At 38.6% G+C, this 23,500-nt stretch overlaps 1 long non-coding RNA gene across 1 annotated transcript in view; it reads left to right on the forward strand.

Moving 5' to 3' along the window:
* Positions 1–19,814, forward strand: part of LOC139078517 (uncharacterized) — a 32,644-nt gene extending 12,830 nt beyond the window's left edge. The window contains exon 4 of the long non-coding RNA XR_011531514.1: positions 19,680–19,814. This is a non-coding gene — a long non-coding RNA (uncharacterized lncRNA). The remainder of the gene's footprint in view (positions 1–19,679) is intronic.
* Positions 19,815–23,500: the final 3,686 nt, after the last annotated feature.

A 23,500-nucleotide genomic window follows, 5' to 3' on the forward strand; every position in this document is an offset into this window, starting at 1 on the left:
CCAGGGAGGCTCTGCTTTTATTCCAAGAAAAGTCAAGGAAATGGTGCCACAAGAGCCCCATAAAGATTTTGGGTCAACTTGTGCTCGCTGGAACTGACTGGGGTTGCTGTGAAAGGACTTTAAGAGGCAAAGAACAACAAATACTGCTGGCAGAGGTGATCTGAGCAGGGAGAAGGCTGAAGAATCGTGTGAAACTCTACCTTGTTTAAAGTTTTACGTCTTGATTGCCCAAGTTCATTTAGACTTAATGCATTGTGATAGAGCCTCCTCTTATTAGCCAAGGACGTTACGGTAACCGATTGTAGGGCTCCTGCTCTGCTGGTTACATGTGACCAGAAGAATGTTTTCTGACTTGAGGCTGGGAGTAATAAGTCCCCGGGGACTCAAAATACCTAAGGAGTGTGTGTATAACCAGGCACAAGCTAGTCTCAAAGATGATTGCCAGCTTCACTTTAGTTCTGTAATCTCCACATCCATTTCTGTCCTCCCAGAACCGTCCACACTGGGGCCTCCCTATGGTGTGAATCACAGATGGAGGCAAACGTGTTGTGAGCCTGTGCCTTTTTAGACCTGTCGCAGGGGATTTGGTCCTTCAAATCACAAAAGAACCGTGTTACAAGGGGTTCAACTGTGAGGCAGTGCCACACACGCGAGAAAGACAAGAACATTCGGGAGGAACTGGATTTATTTGTGCTTTCTGCATAGATACTTGTGGTGTGCCTGCTTCCTGGAAAAAACAACATGGACAGATTGCAGATGGCAGATAGCAGAATATCTAGCTTTTATTTTCTCTTTTAGCTGAAGTTCTTATCGCCCGTGTTTCAAAACCTAATTAAGCTATGGTTCATTTATAACCAAAGGACACTGGACAGGATCCGGGCTCCAGTCTCTGCTGTGTCACTAACCAGCTCTGTGCCTCTAGGCAAATTAGCTGTCCCCTGGGACTCTGTGGCTTTGTCTTGTAATAATAATAGCTATATTTGTTAAACACTTTCTCCAAAGTAGGGGTTATGCCAAGCACTTTAACTAGGTTATCTCGTTTAAACCTCACAAAAACCCCATGTGTAGGTTCTAGTATTTCTCCATTTTGAAGATGAGGAAACTGAGGTATGGAAAGGCTGACACAAAATGCCACAACTTGGACTTGAAAGAACCAAGATTAATCAAGTTTTCTGAGCTTGCGCTGTAAACCTGTAGGCGATGTGTTTCTCTAACTGCCCCGCTACCCCAGCCCAGGGAGGTTTCCTTGCTCTAGAAATTCCTAATTGTACTTAGAGATGATTTGGCTTAACTCATGTAGCACATCTATGCTGCTGTGTGTCATTTAATTTTTTAATTTTTAAAAATTTTTTTGGTTTTTTAATTTTGTTTCCTTGACCGAGTGAAATGTCTGAATGAGTCCGTGGAAATTTCCTCCAGGATTATGAGTGAGGTTTTCTGCCCTTTATAAATTCCTCCTTTTATAAATGGAGATAATAATGCCTGGCTTATAAGGTTGTTGTGAGGCTCCAAGCAAAGATTGTTGTGAGGCTCCAAGCAAAATGGTTATAAAGTGAAAAGCACTGTATGAATAGAATTCGTTTGCTAGTATGTTAAAATATCAGCTCTCTCAGAAGACTTTCTTAGACGATGTATTCTCCATAGCAGGTAACAGTGTGCCCTCAAAGTTGTGAGATGCTGATGTGGATGTGTTGATCATCACTTTGATTGTGGTTTTCAATTAAAAAAAGAATTCTTTTTTTAATTGAGGTATAATTGACATACTATATTAGTTTCAGGTGTACCATATAATGATTCAATTTTCATATATTCTTTGAAATGATTACCACAATAAGTCTAGTTATCATCTGTCCCCATACACAGTTACAAGATTTCGTTTTTCTTGTGATGAGAACTTTTTAAGATTTACTCTCTTAGCAACTTTCAAATATGCAATACGATATTAACTATAGTCTCCATGATGTACATGACATCTCCAGGACTCATTTATTTCATAACTGGAGGTTTATACCTTTTCACCCCGTTCACCCATTTTGCCCACCCCCACCCCCCTGCTCTCCTCCGGCAACCACCAGTCTATTCTCTGTATCTATGAACTTGGCTTGTTTGTTTGGTTTGGTTTGGTTTTTAGATTCCACATATAAGTGAAATCACATGATATTGGTCTTTCTCTGTCTGACTTATTTCACTTGGCATAATGCCCTCAACGTCCATCCATGTTATTAAAAATGGCAAGATTCCATTCTTTTTTATGGCTGAATAATATCTCATTGTATGTATATACCACATCTTCTTGATCCAGTTACCCATTGATGGGCACTTAGGTTGTTTCCATATCTTGGGTATTGTATATAATGCTGCAATGAACATGGGGGTACATATCTTTTCAAATTAGTGTCTTTGTTTTCTTCAGAGAAATATCTAGAAGTGGAATTGCTAGATTGTATGGTAGTTCTATTTTTAATTTTTTGAGGAACCTCCATACTGTTTTTCACAGCAGCTGCACCAGTTTACATTTCCACCAGCAATGCACAAGACCTTCCTTTTCTCCACATCCTCGCCAACACTTGTTATTTCTTGTCTTTTTTTTCCTACTTTCTGGTGAGGAAGATTGGCTCTGAGCTAACATCTGTTGCCAATCTTCCTCTTTTTTTTTTCTCCCCAAAGCCTCAGTACATAGTATATCCTACCTGTAAGTCATTCTAGTTCTTCCATGTGGGACGCTGCCACAGCATGGCTTGAAGAGCGGTGCGTAGGTCTGTGCCAAGGATCTGAACTGGCAAACCCCAGACTGCTGACACAGAGTGCACAAATTTAACCACTCGGCCACACGGCCAGCCCCTCTTGTCTTTCTGATAATAGCCATTCTAACAGGTGTGAGGTGATATCTCATTGTGGTTTTGATTTGCATTCCCTGATGATTAGTGATGCTGAGCATCTTTTCAGGTGCCTGTTGGCCAGCTGTATGTCTTCTTTGGAAAATTGTCTATTCAGGTTTTCTGCTCATTTTTTAATAGAATTGTTTGTTTGTTTGCCATTTATTGTATGATTTCTTTATATATTTTGAATGTTAACCCCTTATTGATATATGATTTGCAAATATATTCTCCCATTCACTAGGTTGCCTTTTCATGTTGTTGATGATTTTCTTTGCTGTGCAGAAGCTTTTTAGTTTGACATAGTCCCACTTGTTTATTTTTGCTTTTGTTGACTTTGGTTTTGGAGTCAGAGCCAAAATCATTGCCAAGACTTATATCAAGGAGCTTAATGCCTGTGTTTTTTTTATAGGAGTTTTATGGTTTCAGGTCTTACATTGAAGTCTTTCATCCATTTTGAGGTAATTTTCGTTTATTGGTGTAAGACAGGAGTCTAGTTTCATTCTTTTGCATGCAGCTGTCCAATTTTCCCAACATCATTTATTGAAGAGACTATCCTCTCACCATTGTATATTCTTGCTGCTTTTTTCACAGATTAATTGACCATATGTGCATGAGTTTATTTCTGGGCTCTCTGGTCTGTTCCTTTGATTTGTGTGTCTATTTTTATGCCAATACCATACTGTTTTGATTACTATAGCTTTGTAACATAGTTTGAAATCAGGGAGCAAGATGTCTTTAACTTGGTTCTTCTTTCTTAAGATTGCTTTGGCCATTTGGGATCTTTTGTGGTTCCATACAAATTTTAGGATTGTTTGTTCTATTTCTGTGAAAAATGCCATTAGAATTTTGATAGGGATTGTATTGAATCTGTATATTGCTTTGGGTAGTATAGACGTTTTAATAATATTAATTCTTCCACTCCATGAGCATGGAATATATTTCCATTTATTTGTGTTTTCTTCAATTTCTTTCATCAATGTCCTGTAGTTTTCAGTGTACAGGTCTTTCACCTTCTTGGTTAAATTTATTCCTAGGTATTTTATTCTTTTTCATGCAATTGTAAATGGTATTGTTTTCTTAATTTCTCTTTCTGATAGTTCATTGTTAGTGTATAGAAATGCAGCAGATTGTTGTATATTGATACTATATCCTGCAACTTTACTGAACTTTATTAGTTCTAAGAGTTTTTTGGTGGAATCTTTATGGTTTTCTATATATAAAATTATGTCACCTCTAAATAGTGACAGTTTTACTTCTTCCTTTCCAGTTTGGATGTCTTTTATTTCTTTTTCTTGCCATATTGCTCAGGCTGGGACTTCCAATACTATGTTGAATAAGAGTGGTGAGAGTGGGCCTTCTTACCTCGTTCCTGATTTTAGAGGAAAATCTTTCAGCTTTTTGCTGTTGAGTATGACGTTAGCTGTGGGCTTAAAAAAAGAGTTCTTAAATGCATTCTTATTTACCTTCACACCATAAATTGACGTAGCAGGAAGAATAGTCTAATGATGATGATAAAGCAAAGACAGCCAACATTTATCGAGTACCTAAATTTGTCCTAGGTGTTACCTCACTGAATTCTCACCATCTCTCTGTGAGAAAGATATGAGAAAACTGAGATACAGAAATGTTAAGTAACTTCCATAGGACACAGGTTTTCATCAAGAGCTAGGATTGAAACAGAGGTTTATCTGTCCCCAAAGACCAAGGTTTTCACTATATCATACTGAAGATGAAGTTTCTTTAAGATTTTTGTGCTTAAAAGTCTGCATGTATATTGTTCATGTATCATTATATTAAAATGTCCAACTTAATAGTCAACATTTCCACAATAAATATTATGGTGATAGACCATTATAGTATAAAACTAAGAATCACAAAAGTACACATTGACCTTAAATCACAAGACCTTAAAATCAGCAAGTCAGCAACCAATCCCTTGCTTTTCCAGCTTCTGCTTGAATACCTCCTACAATGTGGAACTCAGTCTCTGGTGGCAAGCAATTTTATCTTCGAACACTTAGAAAGTATTACCACTAGGCTATCCCTCAGGCATCTCAAGCTTAAGATGCTCAAAACTTAATTCGTAAAGTAGTTTTGTAATTTTGTTTATAGTTAATTGGGGAGCTGAACTTACCAGAGGAAAGTGAGCACTAAGGAAGGGAATATTATCCCATCAATAATTAACTACAGATTACATTTTAAGCATCCATTCACTTTTTCATTACTAAGGCCAAAGAAAAAGGTCAGCAAAAATTGTTACCCTATCTCCTTGGGATTTTCCAAGATCATCTTGTCAGGGTTTACTGCTCCCTTTGCTTCCGAGGACAATTGTATCAGTCAGGGTTCCCAGCAAGAAGTTGATGGTACATTCAAATGGAATGTGAGGCGTGTTAATGAAGGCACATTTACAAAGGAACGGGCAGGGTTCAGGGAAATCAACAGAGCATTGTGAAGCATCCCAAGGCTGGCAACAGTGGAGAACCATTAGTACCTGTGGACCTGAAAGGGTGACTGGGAAGGTCCCAGAACCTGGGAAAGTAGCCATCACAGATGACCCTCCCCGCAGAAGAACTGTGGCCTGAGGTGGAGGTATGCAGCCAATTGCAAGTTCAAAAGGGGAATGAGCACCCTGATCTCACTGTTTTCCCACTCCCAGACTTCCTGCCGATGGCTCAGAGTTCCCACAATTGGAAGACAGAAGACGAGGGAGCTTACTAACACAGTCCAGGAATGAACATCCGCCTCCTTTGGGACACAGAGCAAGGCATAGAAAAGTAGAGAGTGGATCTGGAGAGCCAGATGGAGAATTCCAGCACCTCAACATTCCATGCAACCCCATATGTTCCCTGAGCCTTGTTTTTCCTTTTACTCCTCTCTTACCACTTATCTCCACCATCTTCTCTCATTTCCATCTACTAAATTAGCAAGAGGAGGGACAGCTAGTTTCAAAGTAGCCTGAGGTCATGGAAGGAAATGACTGTCCCAAAGCTCTACTAGATTTTGCCATGAAAAGAGATTAGCATTTGTCTCTTAGATTGCCACAAATTAATTCTAAAAGAAATTGTGTGACCTTTCTTCCATATTTTTGTTTGTGTCAAAATTAGAAGACCAAATCTGCTAAAAATATAAATACACACACACTTAGAGGCAACTTAGTGTGTGCATACATCAAATAAACTTTTTTCTTTTTCTCTGATTTCTCTCTGAGACTTTATCTAATTGTTCTTTGTTAAAGCCTTTATTAAGCCTTAAACACTGGTAATGTAAGTCCTAAACTATGAATTACTAGTCTAATTGCTTTCTCCCCATCCCAAATATGTTTAAAGCTTTGCCTTTGGGAATTATGCCTTAACTAAAGTTTTCTGAGACTAAAGTTTTCTCAGCAAGGGGTCTCAGAACCAGATCTTCCAATGGGAGCTGGTTATGTCCTTAAAGATGAGAGGTCTGATGAATACAATTCATTTCAAATAAGTCAGGGCTATTGGGAGAAAAAAGAGAAATCCTTCATTTTATTGCAGAACCCTTGAGATAAAATTTTACAAAATTTGCTAACAGGGAAATTTTTGCATTTGTATTACTTGGATGTTGGTGTGATAGTCTCTTCATAGGTGTTTTGAGCCTGAGATAGTTTTTTTCAGACTCAAATAAATCACATAGTAGTCTACCCTACTGTACACATACAACAGGTTTGACGTGGCACACCAATCATGACCAAGACACCTTGGTGATAAAGATGACAGATTCTTATGCAGCATGAGCAGAATAAGGGCAACATTTTGTCTTAACAGGTAGCTGAGACATCAGCAAGTTCACCAATGAGGGCTTCAGAGTTCCATAATTCTTTAATATGTGTGTATTTTTCCCCTTAATGTTAGTAGTATGGCAGGTGCATTGAGAAATAACCCTTTTTAATCCACGTACTCATTTATTGAAGTATTTATTAAGCCCCTTCTTTAAGGCAAATATGGCAATAGGGTTGGGACATGAAATAGGGAGTAAGACAGGATCCCTCTCTCTCTCTCTCTTTTTTTTTTAAGATTGGCGCTTGAGCTAACATCTGTTGCCAATCTTTTTTTTTTTCCCTTCTTCTTCCCAAAGCCCCCCAGTACATAGTTGCATATTCTAGTTGTAGGTTCTCCCAGTTCTGCCATGTGGGATGTCACCTCAGCATGGCCTGACAAGCAGTGCTAGGTCTGCGCCCAGGATCCGAACTCTCAAAACCCTGGGCCACCTAAGCGGAGTGTGTGAACCCAACAACACAGCCATGGGGCCGGCCCCTGATCCCTCTCCTTAAAGAACTTGTGGGTAAGATGGGTGACCATATTACATCAAAATGGGGGGAAATTCTGGTAGCCAAATATTATCATAGACTGTTCCAATGACATCTTTTCATTTGGTTCAGTTGTTCTTTGTTCATTTGTTTCACAGCCCTTAAACAGGCAAGGATCTGTGAGACAGTAACAAGAAGATGTTGGGGTTGGATATGTGCCACGGGCTCAACAAATCATGACTATTGCGATTATCAATTGATCTTCTCACAAGTAGTCTTACAACCATTCCATTCCCCTCGTCTCATGACACAATGTGGTCAAGACACTCGTTAGTTCTCCTTTGAGCAGCTGCAACAGCCTCCTAATCAGTTTCCTTGTTTATGCTCAAGAGTATCTTCTCTTCATTTCCACTAAATCCATTCTCTAGCACCCCTGTAATGGTCTTTGTAAAACATGGATTTAGTAGTCATTTCCCTTCTTAAATGTTTCCCGGTTCCCCATGTTTGCCAAGATAAGGTCCAGACTCACCAATGAGCTCCATGGTGATCTGATTTCTGCAGATTTCCCAACGCCTTCCAATGGTTCCTGCATCTACACCCTTCCATGGATTCTGCCATAGTGGCGTACTCTGGTGTGCCTCATCCAGCTTCTGCTTTGTGCTTTAATACCTCCATGCCTTTGTGCATGGTGTCAGTCTTCTCCTTTCCCTTCCTCATTCCACCCCTGTTCTATAGGTCTAGCCCCATGTCTGTCCATCTCTGTCTTCACCTCACAAGCTCCATCATCTATTCCCTGGAAACTGCAATAGCTTCCGAACTAGTCTCCACTCCACTTCCACTCTTGCCCCTCTCCAGCCCGTTGTTGACTGCCAGGATGAAGGTAACCATCTCCCATTCCTTCTCTACCCTCTTCCTATCACCCTTAAGATAAAGAACAAAATCTTTACCAAGGCTTATATAGGAGGCCCTACTAGGCCCTGCTTGTCTCTCCAGCCTCATCTCCCCCTTATGCAGCTTGCTTCAACCACAACAACCTCTCTCATGCCCCTGAATGCCTTTGAATGTCAGGTTTCCTCCTGCCATAGGCTTTGCACATGCTGGTCCCTCTTCTTAGACAGTTTGCTCACCTTCTATACATTCCACAGATCTAAGCTCAAGAATTACTGTCAGAAGGAAGCCTTCTCTGATCTCTGGTCTAGGTTATGTTTCTTTATTCTGTACTCTCACACAAGAGTGTTCCTTTTCTTCGGACCTACCTCAGTATGCAGGGCGTTATAATTAATGTCTGTCTCTGTCCCAATAGCAAGTTTCATGAGAGATGGACAGCATCTGTTTTTGTCCATCATCAAATTCCTAGCCTAGCACAATATCAGGCACAAAAGGGACACTCAAAATAATTTTAATCAATCAATCAGTCCTTCATTTGGAAAGCCCTACCATCATTTCCACTATCATCACAGGTGAGGTTGGTCCCCTGGAAGCCTGTACAGTTTAGAGCACATAGCTTCAATCTGTATTATTTTACCTGTCAGTACCTTAGGACCTCAGAGTCCAGAGAGAGAAGCAATATTTTAATCAACCCTACATCCACTATGCCTGACACATAGGCAGTGAACAATACATTCATTGATAAGGTTTTTTTCATTGAAGTAAAATTCATATGACATAGAGTATAGCATTTTCACCATTTTAAAGTGTGTAATTTAGTAGTATTTATTATATTCACAATATAATTAATATAATTGTGCGATCATCATCACTACCTAGTTTCAGAACATTTTCATCATCCTGAAAGGAAATCCCATACCCATTAATAACAGTCACTCCCCACCCAGCCCCTGTCAACCGTTAATCTGCTTTCTGTCTCCATAGATTTTCCTATACTGGACATTTCATATAAATGGAATGATACAATATGTGGCCTTTGTGTTTGGCTTCTTTCACTTAGCAAGATGTTTTCAAGCTTTATTCATGTGACAACATGTATCAGTACTTCATTTGTATAGCCGAATAATACTCCACAGTATAGCTATATCACATTTTGTTTATCCATTCATCTGTTGATAGACATTTGGGTTGCTTCCACCTTTTGGCTATTGTGAATAGTGCTGCTATGAACTTTCATGCACAAGCTTTTGTTCAAATACCTGTTTTCAATTCTTTTGGGTATAGACCTAGGAATGGAATTGCTGGGTCACGTCATAACTGTATGTTTAGCTGATTGAGGAACCACTAAACTGGTTTCCACAGAGGCTGCACCATTTTACATTCCCACCAGCAATGTACAAGGGTTCCAATTATTTCACCAATATCTCACCAATACTTGTGATTTTCTATTGTGGTTTTATTTTTTAGTTATTATTGTAGCCATTTTAGTCCGTATGAAGTGGTATCTCATTGTGGCATTGATCTGCATTTCTCTGATGGCTGACGACGGTGAACATCTTTTCGTGTGCTTGTTGGCCATTTATACATCTTCTTTGGAGAAATGTCTATTCAATTCCTTTGCCCAGTTTTTGACTGGGTTTTTTATCTTTTTGCTGATGAGTTGTAAGTGTTCTTTATATATTCTAGACACTAGACCCTTATCGGATATATGATTTGCAAATATTTTCTCTCATTCTGCAGGCTGTCTTTTCACTTTCTTGACAGTGTCCTTTGAAGTACAAAGTTTTAAATTTTGATGAAGTGCAACCCATCTATTTCTTGCTTTTGTTGCTTGTGCTTTTGGTGTCATATCTAAGGAACCATTGCTAAATCCAAGGTCAGAAAAATTTAGCCATGTCTTCTTTCCATAAGGTTCTTTTGAGTTCTGAAATTCTACAACTCCAAATATCATTGAGCACCTATTAGATAAAAAGAACTGCTGCGATTCCAGGGGAAACGAGATATTGCAGACCCAATTACTAGAATGGACTTTACTTGAAGGAATCATTTTTGTGTTAGAATTAGGTCTCAAGATTGCAGCTTCAGAAGTGCCAAGATGGAATTTAGTTGTAAGTAGACTGAGAGATTTAGAATAGAGGTCTTTAAATACATATTCCAAGGTAACTTAAAGGGCCTCTAACTAAAATAGTTAAAACAAAATTGCAAAATACATAAGGGCAGATAATATGCTCTGAGAAATCTGGAAAAAATCTGACAAATGCCAAGCAGCACTTGAACTAAAGGACACAATGTTGTCTGTGTGGAGGGGAAATGTTAACAAATGCCACATACAATTGTAAACGGAATATTGGAAGAGCCATCCTAGATAATAAGAAAAGGAAAAACTTAATTTCTAGTTGAACTATATGAAATATAAGATGAAGACTTGCCCTATACTTAGTAAATGCTCAGTAAAGAGTTTGTTGGATGCGAAATGAAGTTCCTGGAAGAACGAACGAATACCTTGCACAGAGTAAGAGCTCAATAATGTGTTTGTTAAATGAAAAATAAAACTCCTAGAAGAAAAGGGAATTTGATATGACCAACATATATGTTTCTCTATTGAGAAATGACATTTCAAAATAGATCATTGATCAGGAAGAAGTAAGCAACCACGTTTCAGAGAGTAGCATCTCTGAAAAGAAACAAAAAGAAAAAGAAGGATGTTAACCTACTTACAAGCCAAAAGCACAATATAGGAGGAAAAACTATTTAATGAAAGACAATTATTCATATTACAGAGATATAGCCATTTACTACAGGTGGAGGAAAACCCAGCAAACACGTGATAATAGTCTAGTATCATTCTTATTTAAATATGTCAACCTAGAGTAAACATACCCTTGTCTCTCCCCTCCTGTCTTCTCCTTTCCTCTCCTCTCTACACCTTTTCTATCTCCCTTTTGTATTCTAAGGAATCTTTTAGCAATAATAAGAAAGGCCAAGAAGACAAAGATTGTAAACAAAGATACAGACATGGGAATGGCATTGTTCATAAGCAACAGGGCTAAGAGTAGTTCATACACACTACAGTTCTCAGCTTTACTGAATTCGTGTAGAAAGGGCAAATAGAAACCCCTTAAAATGTTCTATAGCGTGGTTGTTTTGGTGGTTTCAATACTGTATAGATTTGTCAAAACTCACTGAATTTTACACTTAAGTGTAAACTATCCCTTAATAAAGCTGAGAAAAAGGAAACAGAAAGTGTTAGCCATAAGCAGGTTAACTGTAGCTCAGGGAGAAGTGGCCTACTGACCTCCAGCTGGAGAGAGATGTTTACCAAACCTAGAGGGTCCTGCAAGATGGCTTTCACTGTGGGAAAAGTGGAGAGAGAGCCCTGTTAACAAGCGTGTCGCATAATTAAAGCAGATTCTGCGGTCTCTGGTCTGGTCCCGGAAAGAAAGTTCTGCATCTTCGCACAAAAATGAGAGCAGTAGCAACAACTGGAATTCAAAGGATTTTGAAAACTGTGAACATGAGATCAAGGTGGTGTGTGCCAGAAATTTGATATTCTAATCTTTTTGTTTAGTAACATACATGCTTTTAATGAAGATTGCTAATAAAAGATGGTAGGCAATACCACCTCACACCCATTAGGATGACTGCTATTAAAAAACACAAAACATAACAAGTGCTGGCAAGGATGTGGAGTAATTGGAACACTTGCACACTGTTAGTGGAAATGTAAAATGGTGCACAAAGGAAAACCTACTGTTATGGAAAACAGTACGGTGGTTCCTCAAAAAGTTAAAAATAGAATTACCATATGATCCAGCAACTTCACTTCTGGGATATACCCAGAAGAATTGAAAGCAGGGACTGATTTTTTTTTTTTTTAAGATTGGCACCTGAGCTAACATCTGTTGCGAATCTCCTTTTTTCTTATTCTTCTTCTTCTCCCCAAAGCCCCCAGTACATAGTTGTATATTCTAGTTGTGAGTGCCTCTGGTTGTGCTATGTGGGATGCTGCCTCAACATGTCTTGATGAGCGCTGCCATGTCCACGCCCAGGGTCTGAACCCGTGAAACCCTGGGCCGCCAAAGCAGAGCACACAAACTTAACCGCTTGGCCACAGGGCCGGCCCCTGAAACAGATTTTTGCACACTCATGTTCACAGCAGAATTATTTACAATAGCCAAAAAATGGAAGCAACCCAAGCGTTCCTCAACAGATGAATGGATAAACAAAATGTGGTATGTACACACAATGGAATATTATTCAGCTTTGAAAAGTTGTTAAATGCTGCAACATGATGAAGCTTGAGGGTAGAATGCTAGGTGAAATAAGCCATTCACAAAAAGAAATATTGTATGATTCCCCTTATATGAGTGGTCAAATTCTTAAAGACAGAAAGTAGAAGGGGGTTGCCAAGGCCTGGGGGTTAGAGGGAGAAGGGGTAGGCAAAAGTTTGGGAGAATCTTCCATTTTCTCAAAATAGGAAGAATTCAAGGAAGAATTCACATGGGATTGCAGCCTCAGTGTTTCACTGTCCCTTGTGTTCCCTCAACAGCCAAAGGAGGCTCTTCATAATCTGAAGATTGCCTAACAGTTGAGGACGACTTTAGGCGGGTCATTCAGGAAAGAAGTAACAAATTAATAGCAACAGGAGGAGAGGAAGAATGGAAAAGATCACTGACAAGGGAATAAAATTCGCAAAAGTAAAACTAGAAACCATTTCATGAGTGGGAAAAGTGAATGAGGAATTCAGAATTTGTAAAAGAGAGGGGTGACAAAACAGCTGAGCAAGAAAGAGCAAGACATTCTAGAGAAAAATGCTGGGGTCTGGGGGTTCCATCTGATGAACAGAACTATTGGATGGTCCATTTTTGGTTTAAAGATCAAAAAACTCCATATTTTCTGTAGGTAGCAAATATTTATTGCCTAAGAGTTCGTTCTGATGAAACATCCAGCAAATTACAATATTTGTAAGCAGCTATTTTATAAGTGAAAGTCATAGAAATACCTATAGAAATCAAAAAGCAGAAAGTCATACTGTTCAGAGTCACATATTCTGGGATTCTTTTTAATAAAAAATTCTTATTTATTTATTTATTTTTTTTAAAGATTTTATTTTTTCCTTTTTCTCCCCAAAGCCCCCCGGTACATAGTTGTGTATTCTTCGTTGTGGGTTCTTCTAGTTGTGGCATGTGGGACGCTGCCTCAGCGTGGTCTGATGAGCAGTGCCATGTCCGCGCCCAGGATTCGAACTGATGAAACACTGGGCCGCCTGCAGCGGAGCGCGCGAACCCAACCACTCGGCCACGGGGCCAGCCCCAAAATTCTTATTTATTTTGTGTCAGGAAGAACACTAGGGAATAAAATTATTTTGAAAAGAGGCTAGGTGAAGCACAATTCATGTTCCCCCCAAAAAATGGACAATAAGTGATTGTATCCGAATAAACTTTCATGTCTGGTTGTTTGAGTAAGTACTTAAGCCTTTCTTAAAATGATTATTCAGGGAAAAATTTTCAGTTGGGATTATCCTTACTTTTTATAACTTCTTTTCTTTCCTGGTATGTGGCTTTTAGCCAGTCCTCTGATTCTTAGAATGTTCCAAGAAAAAAAAGATGAATTAAGAAAAAGGAAGGAAAATTCAAGTAAGTCAATGGGCTACTTGGCAGTAGTGAATGCGAGATGCGATTAGGAAGAGGTGGAAATGAACTAAAATCAAGGCAACTGATTTTTTCAACAGTACTTGCTATTTCTATCTTCCATTTCCATAGAAGAAGGCAAACTAAAATGGTATAATAAAAACAGCTAATATTCATCCAACTAAGCATATGCTGTGCCAGGGCCAGTTCTAAGTGCTTTGCACATATTAACTCAATCTCGCAATAACCCTGTAAGGAAGGTACCCTGTAAGAGTCCATTGTTAAAGTTTCAGGAATTTTGTGAGCCTGTTGGTAGCTTGAAATCAGTCATCGTGGGAGTATTTATTTATACCATGGAAACGGACGTTAGCTACAAATCAGGGCTTTTAGGAAGAGAACCAGTTGTTAAACATTTTCTGGAATACCACTGCTATTGTCCTTCTTTCATAGATGGGGAAACTGGGACACAGAAAAGTGAGATATGTTTTCCATGATCATGCAACTAGTAGTTGGTAGAGTTAAAATTGTATGCTAAGCAGGACCACTTAAGAGTCCAAGCTTTTAGCCATCATACCATACTGCTTGTGATGTGACTAGAATGCATTGGCTGGATTTACAAGGTCTACAGCTCACTTTGGACTTCTCTGCTATCCACTGTTTAAGCTGTCTGAGTCTCAAGACATTATATCAAAGAGATGTTACAATCTAAGAATGTTTCACATTTATCTTTGCCATATCATCAATGAAACAGATTATGTGAAAAATCAAAATAATCCTTGATTATCTCCTTCCTTCCTTCTAAACTTTGATTGTCTTTGCTATGGGAGTAGACTGTATGTAACTCTCTTAGGACTTTTGGCAGCCTTTAAGGAGGACTATAGTGAATTTTCTTCCTAATGCTCCTGCACTGCTTTCCTCATTATCGTAGAAAGCAGAACAGCTGTGCTGACAGTGGGTCTCATCATCATCATTAATAAATATTTATTGAGCATGCCCTTTGTGCTGAGCTCTGAGGACACAGAGAGGTAGAAGATACAGTCTTAGAGTTTGTCCAACAAGTGGCTCAGGTAACAAATAGAAATTGTTAAAAGAAAGAAGAGAATAATCACTGTGGGTGGGGCAGCTGGGGAAGCCTTTCTGGGGGAGGAAATAGCACCTGAGCAAAAGAAAGAGTCAAAGGGAAGGTGGGCAGGATGGCAGGCAGAGTGGTTTGAAGGAAGGCACTGGGGCAATTATCGTTTTAGTGTGTGGAATAATAAGGGGTATAATTTAGCCTAAGGAAAGGTTCTATAATAGGGGATGAGGCTGGAAAGAATGGACTGAGGAGGGCCTTTGAACTTGACAAAGGAGCCTGGACTTTTCATTTGTTCAACAATAAGGAATCACCCAAGGTTCTTGAGCATACAGAAGATGTGTAAGGCAGTGCTGTGAACAAGAGCAAAGTTAGCCAGGTGTGTAGAACGAACTGGAGGAGAAAGTTGCTGGAAACAGAGATAACAGTAAAACAATAATCTATTATAAAAGCTTTCTTAACATGGAAAGTTCTTATGAAATAATTAGAATTGTAAGCAAGATACAGTTAGAATTGTAGACTGTGATTACAATGCTACAAAAACACACGCGATGGGAAAGACTAGGAAGCACTACAACTAAATTCTCACAGTGATTGGATCAGGTTGGTAGAATTATGGGTGATTTTTTTTTAATCAAATTTTTGGTAATGTGGTCATAGTTTGTTATTACAAAAAAATGGATGTAAATAATAAAAAATTATTGACAGAAAAAGAGATGCTTGAAGGGGATACTAATTTTAGATAAAATGATGAATTATGTTTTAGACATAGTAAGGTAAAGGAAAACCATTCAAATATGGATGGCTTTGAGGCAGCTGGAGATAGAGGAGTGAAATTTTGGAGAGCTGTCAACATTTGACAGTCTGTTTTGTGAGCTGTAGGAGTGGCTGAGAATGTGGAAAGACAGTTCAAAGCAAGAAGCGCTGAGCAGAAAGGCCTGAACCTTGGGAGTTTGCCCAAGAAAGTGCAGAAGAGGAGAAAGAAGTGAAGTCCATGAACAGGACTGAACATAATTTACCTGAAAAGAAATAGGAGCATTAAGACCTATTAAGAAAAACAGACAATAGCAAGTTAGCAGTTTACAAAGTAACTGACCACTTCTGAGAATTAGAAAAAAATAAGGACTGACAACAGCCACTGTTTCTATCTTCTTGGACTGATGGAGCTGAAACAAATAATAGTAGCTTCATTTATTGAGTGTTTTCCTTTGTGTTAGCGCCGTAATATGTACTTTATATCTATTGTCTTTTGTAACTTTCATAACAAAGCCTTGTGTTGGGTACCATTATTATATTTATCCCCATTTTACAGATGAGGAAACTGAGATAGAGCTTAAGATGGAAGAAACCTTAGAGATTACTTGGCACAAATCTTTGCATTTTATGAGGGAAGTTAAAAGGGCTCACAAATCAAGGTCACATGATTTGTCCAAGGCAGAACCTCATCTGAAGAAGAGGAACTTGAGTTGGAGGGAGGTTTGTACCCACATTCCTCCTGGCTGATGGCCAACCCACCTCCTGGTGTTGCTGAGCCTTGCCATCATTTGCTATGGATTTTCAAAATTGATATTGAAAGGACTTCAGTAGTACTTCCTCATACCAACTTTCCACAATTTCTCAATATATAAATTGTCTAATTGTGCAGATTTGGATGCTTACGTCACTCAACGTTACTTGGCTGCTCCAAGTAGCTTTCTTATTTCATTATTAGCAGCATTGTATCAGATGCCATATAGGGCAATGCTTTGAAAGCATGAGAATGAATCCATCACTAAAGTGGGAATTTGTTCCTGGAGTCGGGGCAGGGTGGATGTTGTTCTTGAGAGAGGAAAAGCTGGGGTCATTCAGTTCAATGAATGTTATACATTGATGATTCGATCCTAAAAAAGAAGGAGTTTAGGTTATAAATTGCCTGATTTTCTCTTTCAATGTTTATTTTAATAGATACAGTCTTAGATGGAAACAGTTTCTACATAGTTTTGCCCAGTTTTCAAAAATACCTTAAATACACAAATTAGCAAAGGTCAGATACTATACCCCTGACCATGACTAGAAATTGACAAATCTATCATGAATCCACTAAAACCTTGGGTCCTGGAAGCATTACTACAAAATTTCACAGTCTAAACTCTCACCAAGGTAGGAAATTTTATAGACTTTGCTGTTAGCGTAATATGTGACCTGATACACAAAAATATAATCATGAACTAAAATCTTCTTGTTATTAGTTTGAATTAGGAAAATGTGTTTATTTTACTAGATTTCCAAAAGTCTAAAGCTGTTGCATATGCAATTTTAGATATATTTCTATGTTATTAATTGGTTTTAAGTATTGGTTAAATTTTACATTTAATATCTTATGACAATTTAGGGGGATATGATCACACATACTAACTCTTGTTTGTGTGCTACCAGTATCTTTATAAAAATGACCTACGAAGAATGATTCTATTATAAAATTGTAACTATTATTGCTATATTATGATGTCCATGCAGGAAAAAATAAAAGAAATTGACAAATATTCATAATATCTGGCTCTTTGCTGATTATATGTAGAAAAATAAGAACTGGGGTTGATTTGTTTCATTGTCATCCATCACTACTTACTTGATATCCACATACCAAAAAAGATAGTCCAAGTATGGGAGCCTGGGGGAAATTTTCATTTTTACTGAGATTTGTATGATATAATCCATAAACTACTGATCATGAGATGCATGTTTTAATAACCTGACCTAAAAGCAGGATATTTAGGTGGGGGCAAAAAGTTCCTGAAATGTGTATTTCCTATTGGTCCAAAGAGTGTTTTTCAATTCACTGTGAATTATGAGTCATAGTGGGGTGTGTACAACATAAAAAAGGAATAGAATAGAAAATATTAACTTCAGAGGGCATTGTTCTTGGTAAAGGTAAGTATGTTTTAGGAAACTTTGTTTTAGTTACTGTGTCTGTGGGCCCTCAGATCCATTCCTCACTCTTCTGCTCAGCTCCGTATTGCAAACTTTGCCAGCTGCACTTTCCCACCTTCTGGGTCAGCCCATGTGAGGCACTGGCTAGAGACAGGGCAGCTGGGGGACAGAGGGAAGGCAAAGACAGGGTATTCTCTCGTTCTTTTTCTGCATCTCTAGCAACAGCTGTATCTCCATCATAGCTCTAAGTGACAACTATGATGGTTACAGGTATCACAAGGAATCCCTGGTCTCCGGGCTGTCCTAATTCTGCCTCATTCCTTGGTTCCCCAGCTTAGGGGTGACGGTGACTTCCTACTGTTCCTACTTTCAATTCCTTATTTGACTTCTCAGCAGTTCCATCCCCCATGTAACCAGTTTCCTGAATTAAATTCCTCTGTTTTCCTGGTTGGACCCTGACTGATACAATTCACTATGTACCTAAGTATGTGTATATTGAGTCATGATATATAATACATTTCATACTGTGAGTAGTTGTTAAACAGTTTGAAACCCACAGTCTATGAAAATAAATTTCATAGCATGCAGTGGATAGTGCTGAGCCCATTTCTTCAGATGGGCATTGATGGATATTACTGAACTAAAGAACTTGAACCTGAAGACTTTTTCTTCTTTTAAACAGGAAAGAGGGGCCAGCCCAGTGGTGCAGGGGTTAAGTTTGTGCACTCTGCCTTAGTGGCCCAGGGTTCACAGGTTCAGATCCCAGGTGGGGACATACATACCCCTCATCAAGCCACGCTGTGGATGCATCCCACATACAAATTAGAGGAAGATTGGCACAGATGTTAGCTCAGGGACAATCTTCCACAAGCAAAAAGAGGAAGATTGACACCAGATGTTAGCTCAACCACGTGTTCTAGTATTTTATGCTCAGTTTGTGCGCAGAACCAGAGGTTCTGAGATTGGTATGCATTTTTTAAACCAGGGACTACTATAAGAAGTTATAGGGTTACTGTTCGAAGAAAGACATTGATATATAGTCTGTGACAGCTCAAAGACCAGGAATATTAGCATTTGTAGGTTGTTTGAAAGAATAAATAGTCACTTATCTAGATCATTAAATTATGCTTTCACGATTTATTTTCCTCAATTGATAAGTAGTTGTGTATTATGTTAGCATTAGAAATAACCACTTAGCATTCTGATCCTAAGTTCTTAGGAAAATAGTAAACATGGATGGGGGCCATGGGACCTGTGGAGTATCAGGTACTGGTGGTTACAGTCATTAATGCCAGTGAATAAATCACATCACAAAATTGAGGTGTCCCATAAAGACAAATGCCCCCAATAGGTGAATATGTTTTTTAAGTAGTTTGATAAAATATAGGTAAAGTGTGAGGTGTCAACCTCTTCAAGATTCAGACATACTCCCAAAGCCTAAGTCATAAGTATTAGAGAAACAAAAAACGTTGTACGTTATAATGTTTTTTCATCTTATCAACAAATCCCTTATTTTCTCCCACACTTAAGGAAAGTTGATTACCAAAAGGCCCCAAATAGTCTTCAAAACAGTAAAATTCCAACAGATATCACAGTGTCTCTGGTAAGATAAGCAACTGAATATGCACAATTCCAGACCAAATGTGAGCTTTTCCTTTATGCACACCATTCATTGAAGTCAGTGACTGTTCAGCTGAGTTTATCTGAAGGGGAGATAAAAGCTTCCTGCCCAGCATTGAACCTTGCCCCATGCAGAATCCAGATGCTCGAAACCCTTTCTTGAAACTTCGTATACTTGTTTTATATATTCATCTCTTTCTGGCTGGCAACACCATTGAAAACTAACATAAAGCCATATTGTTGTGGAATGTATTTTATCCCTACCTGTGGAGAGACTGACTGTTTTTTTTCCCCCAAAGCAGATTATTTATCTCAATTTCTTTAAAGAGCCATCTAAGGTAATTTTAGTGGCTATTTCTGTTTTTACATGTTCCTGGCTTATTTTCTACTCTTCTCTTGAACTTACATAGACCTTCAAGCATAGAAAAATGACTGAAACAAGACAACAGCAGATTTCGCTTTTGTGTACTGAACTTGAAATAAGAATCTGGTGGGTGACGTCATGCCAATCAAGCTGGGTCGCACACAAATAAAGGCAATGAACGGTAAGCGAAAAGATAAGTCCAGACAGAGCTGAAGGTGGTCTGAAAATAAAATACCGCAATCAAATCTAATAAAACAGCATGGGAGATGGATACAGCACATTCTGCTGCTGTGGCATTTGGTTGAGGGGCTTGAAGAGGAGCTCCGGTGTCACAGTGGTAGAGAAGCATATTATCATTCAGAGAAACACAGTACAAATCAAAGGGTAGCAGGTACAACGGCCTGACAAACTAAAGTTAATAATTTAGGACAATAAAAAAGTTTTAGACTCTGAATTCGTGTTCTGATAACTAATGAACAACTGTCCAAAGAGGTGTTAAAGCCTCAAAGACATGTTGATAATAACTTATAAAATCCTTTCGTGTCTATTCGACAATATAGAATGGAGTATTATTGAGGAAATCCTTGAGAAGGAAATCATCCTCAGAAAGTCTATTTCCGGAGACAAATGACGCCTTCCTTCAGGCAGTTAGAATGCATTTGACTTATCCACAGAAGTATTGAGTTCTATAGGGTTTTTCTAACGGTAGACATGTCTGGACCTATAAAATGTGCACACTTAGTTTTATAAAAGTCATGGAGACAATTGATTTCTTATCAGAAAAGTATCCTGTGTCATTAATGCTGCTGATACCTCTATGTCACTAATTCTTACCCCCTCTGAGGAAGATCCTCTTGAGAATCTGATGAAATGTATGGACTCTCTGCAGAAAGTTCATATGAACATGATCATGGAACTTTGAACACAGTTTCAAGGGATTCCCAAATGCTCCAAAGATCATTTATATTCACCTGCCCCCCAGCCCCCACCCCATAATGGGTTAAGAATCCTGTATTGATGACAAATTATTGGGCAGTTTTTACATGAGCAAGAAAGATCACGCTGAACCTGGAGTTTTACCAAGCTGGGTTAAAAATTCTGACTTCATCATTTAGTCATCTCTAAGTTGTTTGAGCACATTCCCCTTGCAGTTAAAAAAAGGAGGGAAGAAACCCCAAATAGATAAAGCATGATTTATGTATATCTGTTCATGATACATGTATTCAATGTTAACATATCAAGTGCATTATAAAACATACACAAAATAGAAACAAAAAAGAACGAGATGAGGATGATAGAAAAATTTTAAATATCTTGCTAATCGTGATGATATCATACTATTAATAGCTCAAGGCAAAATATATGCTTAGGTCAGAATTCATCATTAATGACAGCTAATATAAATCCAAATTTCAAGTATTCTTGGATAATTGTGAATGTTTTGACCTATTTCTTGTCAGAACTAATTAGACCGTCATTGTTTTCACTTCTCAATATGGCTGGCAAAGAATTCTGAGCAGTTAAAGGGGTAGATTTGAAGATGTGGTCTTAATTTTGCCCTGTGCTTGCTTTATCAGATTTATCTCAACCTTCGATTTCTTTGAAGGACTCTTTTTAAGCCACTTGCTTCCCAAATAAGAGGGTTGATTGGTTAAAAGCAGGTAACATAATCTTGTGGAAGCTGTAAACTTTAGGCAATGTCAATGCCCTGAGAGTGAAAAAACCAAAGGGTGCACCACTATAACCTCTCTGCCTTCGGCTCTTCTCTTCTCGAAGTATTCCTGAGGCACAATATGTGACCAGTTTCCTTAGGAACCATGGAAAGGTTCTAGGGTCAATGAGTATAACATTTTTTTTGGTCATTACATCATTACATTTTTTAATCATTATAGGAAAAACAAATAGAATTTCTAACATTCTTCCCATATCACAATCAATTATCATGCTCACTCTACTTTGGAAACCCCTGCCTTAGGCAAATTACTGCCTCTTGGTTTCTTCATCTGTAAAATGGGGATAATATCACATATTTCACAGGGTTAAATGGATCAAATAGCATATAGAAAGGTCTCTGCACAAACACTGGCATATGATTTAAAGAAGAAATAAAAGCAAGCTTCTATTATAATTATTACTACTCTATTACACAATTGCCATGTACACTCATGTTTCTCCTAGGCTAATTAAAAAAAAGGAACGAAACAAAATCCCCCCTCAATGCTCTTTATATGACTGCAAGACCTGTAGCTTCTTACCTCCCACCTTCCCCTTCCCCTAAAAAACAAAACAAAATGAAACAAAACAAAAGGAAAACCAAAAACATATCAGCCTTTTCAGCTTGGAAAATAACATAAAGATTCTAAACATTTAGTAATCTTGTTCATTAACATGATGATTAATAAAAGAAGACATGCTAAATTCTCTCTTGCAGATAATTTTAATATATGTCTCTCATCCTTTCATTCAACAAAGTTTTTTTTTTTTTAAGCAACATACAATATGCTAGGCATCCAGCTAATTGCTCAGATTTCAGAGATGAATTGAACTTGCTCAACACCCTCCAGGCACCAGCTATCTAGTGGAGGATACCGAAGAAATAATCGCATCAAAGTGATAAGTGCTGTAATGGAGGTACACACCGGTTGCTATGGGAGCAGAGTCGGACAAGTGGCTCCCTCTGCCTGGGGAAGGCAAGGAGGGCCAGTGGAAGGACGCTGGGCTATAGTTGAGTCCTGGAGGATGTGGATCGGGAACCTGAACTTTAGTTGGAGGAAAGTATATCCAACATGGCCCCTTAGGAACCAGAAGGTAGACCAGGATTCTGGAACTCAGGCATTGCAGGGAGGTCAACAAGGGTGGCAGAGGTCTGTCCATACACAGCCTTGGATGACATGCTAAGAAGACTGAAATTTATCAGATAATGGATGGGGAATAGACACAGACTTAAGCTGGAGAGTGATAGGATCACAAAGAGAATTGAGGTGGTATATTGGAGGGATGATTGTGGGAAAACAGAATCTATTGAGACTGCTGTTTGGAAAAAAGGAGAGAGAGGAGTGTTTATTTCTGTAATAAATTTACTTGCTAGTTCTAAACCCTCCACAAAATTAAATGTCGGCTGATTCACTTTGTCAAAGTTTTGTTTCCATTATTGTAGATGAAGTACTCATTTCCTAAATGGTCTTACTTGCTCCCATTTGAAGCCAGGCAACATTTCAGCCAGCATGAACAGTCTGCCTGGTGGAGGTAGAAGCTTCCTAACTTTGCCCATGGAATTTTTCTTTATGGGGGTGTTATAACAAGGTATCAATTTTCAAACCCAATATCTACTCTATTCAGAACATGATCCACAGCAGACTTACATAACAAGTGACTAGCCATACAGACATGAAAAAGTGACTCCTATCCCTTGATGCCAAACTAGAAAGAGAAAAGCAGCTTCAGAGAACACATTATGACTCATCAAAGTCCAAAAGGAAAACCTTCATGTGAATCCAGCATCCTGTGCAGCCTCCCGGAGTCCTTTTAGCCTCCAACCATATTTGCTTTTGTGTGATTTTCTGCAAAACAAAAGAACCCCATCGTTTTCCTCCTTAACATCAATTGTTAAATTTAGCTTTACCTCAGAGATGAAGCTCATGCTATATGTTCTACAAACTTCTTTTCATACTGAGTGAATGGTGCTGCCTTTTCCTTTCCCCTGAGCGTAGGCCTTATTTTATAAAATTCCTACTTGCTGTAATGCAAGGTACAGACAAGAGGATCTTCAGAGGACAGACCTGAAGGCAGAAGGTGGTGCTTTCTTAGAAAAACGTGAAAGGAAAAGGAGATGCGATATCTATATTTAATCTCTGTTCCTAGTGATAG

This window comes from Equus przewalskii, chromosome 22 (genome assembly GCF_037783145.1).
Source record: "Equus przewalskii isolate Varuska chromosome 22, EquPr2, whole genome shotgun sequence".
Taxonomy (NCBI): domain Eukaryota; kingdom Metazoa; phylum Chordata; class Mammalia; order Perissodactyla; family Equidae; genus Equus; species Equus przewalskii.